At 40.6% G+C, this 3,112-nt stretch overlaps 1 pseudogene; it reads right to left on the bottom strand.

Annotated features, from left to right (window-relative positions):
• LOC147486843 (plant UBX domain-containing protein 7-like) lies at positions 1 to 1,706 on the bottom strand (annotated as a pseudogene).
• Positions 1,707 to 3,112: the final 1,406 nt, after the last annotated feature.

Consider the following 3,112-nt stretch of genomic DNA (forward strand, 5'->3'; position numbering starts at 1 on the left):
TCATTCCCACGTCACAGAAATCATTGAGCTTGCCAGGCTAGACTCCTCAAAAGTCAAGTTACTAGCATAATCAAGACAATTTTGTGCACCAGGAATTGCATGATTGTCTTTGGGGGCATGGTCCATGAATGGTGGTAGGTCCTCCAGTAAACTATCTGGCTGAACCATTCCACTCCATGAACGCATCTCACAGGGAAAGATTCCAACTTGTAGTAAGTGCATACCTTCCTACCTTGAGTAGACTCTTCATACACCTGCCAAAAGATGAAATTTGTACTAATAGTTTGAGCCACAACTTCATTTGCCCATGTATCACGATTTAGCATATGGGAGCTGAACTCGTTAGGAGACTGCAGGTTTACAAGAAGCCACTTGTCCTGTGCAGAAGCAGCTTCCTTTGATCTCATGACATTAAGAGATCAACAATCCAGTATTGGTTAAATAACTAGCGATAGTAACCTCCTTACCAAATCTCAGTTCCTAATAGTCTAGACGTGTATATGGATCACACACACACTATCATCATAGTATGAAAGATGACTTACTGATCAGCAGCTAACGTTCTGCCATTGTCATTACGTAGTACTCCTTTGGTTAAGTATTTTTACCTACTCCAACATTCCAACATGCCCCATCACTAAAGAATCACACCTTAGAATGAATTTGTTAAAATAAAAACAGCAAGAACCAGATGAACATAAAACATAGTCCAATAAAATTCGATAAATTGATCTATTGGAACAAATGTAAAAACTCAATACTGTAAATCAGATTTCAAGAGTAACATGAATATCCACAAATAGCAAAACTAGTATTCCAATTCAAAAACATTTATAGAATTGAAAAATGAACAAAGGCCACATTTTATAACGTCAATTTAAGAATTAATCCACATTTCAATTACACAATTCCAATAAAATTTTACAATTCCAAATTCCTCACAACTCAATTCTAAACACAATCTCAGCTACAACTTTTACAGATCTCATTAAGTTTCTTCTAGTCCCATCCAAATCTTTGGCAATTTCCTCTATATCAAACCTTTATTCCTGAAAAAATAAAACCAATTCAAAATTTCACATCAAATTATTTAAAAAAAAATTGTATTGAATTGCAAACATACAAATGCACACCCACGTCTATATTTCTCATTTTTATATTGTGATGCATTAAGGTAAAAGGTGGACGATACAGAGATGCAAGATTATCAATTGAAGGTTCGGCACTTTGCCCAGTCTCCCAGACTCCAGGACGTCTCATCTCCTCATTAAAATTTTGAAAGGCAACCAACGAACTTGGCTCGTTTGATGAATATCCCATCCTCGCAGCTCTATACAACATAGGATCATCATATAAAATATCTCGCTTCACTGGTAAAGGAGCCCTCACTTCACCTCCATCCTTCCCTTCACATAAAACAACTGAATAGCTTCTTCCAACTTCTAACTAGTAGTTGCATGAAGAAACTGTCTAGCAGTCTCGGAAGTTTGACCAACATCTATATAGCTAAGTACTAGGTGATGATGGAGAGTGGAGATGGAGAAGGTGAGCTGAACTGCTGAAGCTTCTTTTGGTGGAGAAGGATTAGAATAGTAGATCTAATCCAATTGTTGTACGTATAAAACTTAGGGTAAAGAACTAAATACAGTTCGGTTCGGTTTGTACCGGTTAACCAAGGTCTGAAACCGAGAACCGCACCGACCCATTCGGTTTTCAATTTGAAGAACCGAGAACCGAACCGGGTCTACAAAGAACAGAAAATATTGGCCTGTTCGGGCCGGTTTGGTTCGGTTTCTCAGTTTCCGGTTTTTGATGAACACCTCTAGAGAAAGCTAGTGAAGAACAAGGACTGCAACTTTAAGTCTTCACTAGTTGCTGGAGGGCTGCTGGACAACATTGCCTTGGATGGAGATAGGCACCAGCTGGAGACGGGGAAGGATTTTGATGCGAACCTGAAAGATATGGATCGCTTCATCTGCTTTGTAAGTGTCTCTCCGATCTGAGCTTTTGTTTTGTGCTTTGATTTATTGCTTTGTGGATTATTTTGTTGTTTGCCAGGTCCTGGCCATGTATAAGAAGTTGAGGGAGATGGAAACTATCTCCGACCTATACAAGGAGCTAGATGCTGCCAAGGAGGCCTATGACAAGATGGTGGCGGTGCAAGAGGTGGAGCGTGCTGAAGTTGGGGGGCTAAGGGCTCAGCTTGGGGACTTGGCTGGTAGGGTCGCCTTGTTGTAGCCGTCTCTTGACGCTTCCAGGGTGGAGGTCGGGCATTGGGTTACGGAGTGCAAAATGCAGAGGCTGTTGCTGAGCGAGCTCAGAATGAATATAACGATCTGGTCGATCTGGTAGAGAGTGGTGATGTCTATGTTCTGGTGGATGATTACATGGAGCTAGAACGTAAATACAAAACCTTCAAGAGGTTGGTCGAAAGTGGGGCTGCAATAGTAACTGTGGAAAGTGCTGTTGCAGATGCTAGTAGAAGACTTGATCTACCCACCGACCAGAGTGCTGCTCCAGCTGCTCAGCCAACTAAAGATGCTGCCACAGAAGTGCTGAGTGCAAGTGGTGATCCAGCTAGTGGCCCTGTTGAGGAAGAGGGCGGCCCACTGGAGCCCTTGAATGTGGAGAATCTTCCGTTTGTCTAGTGATCTTGATCTTCTTTGTGATTTTGAGTGATGGTGGATGAAGTGTTTAAATAATATTCTCTTTTGTGATTGATACTGATACTTCTATTTTTTAATGGGGATGTTGAGGTCATTTTCCCGGGATAACCTGGGGGCTTCTAGTATCTAACAAAATTTGTATTTAAGTAGAAATATTTAAATTACTTACTTGTTGAGATTGTGTTTGGAGTTTGCATGCTTGTGATTGTTTTTATTATTTTGTGATTTGTTATTCGTCGACCTGTGTTGTATGGTAGTAGACTCGACGTCCTGTTGCACTTTGTTAGATCATCTGGCGATTGTAGGTTGTCAATGTTTGTGTACGACCTGATATATGTGCTTAGTTTGTACCTAGGTTTCCTTGTGTCCTTAGGTGTATGTAGTGATTGAGTTGTTCATTATGGGGGAACCTTTTATTGATTTTTGACAAGTAATTAGCCTTTGAA

This window comes from Coptis chinensis, chromosome 7 (assembly GCF_015680905.1).
Source record: "Coptis chinensis isolate HL-2020 chromosome 7, ASM1568090v1, whole genome shotgun sequence".
NCBI classification, from domain to species: domain Eukaryota; kingdom Viridiplantae; phylum Streptophyta; class Magnoliopsida; order Ranunculales; family Ranunculaceae; genus Coptis; species Coptis chinensis.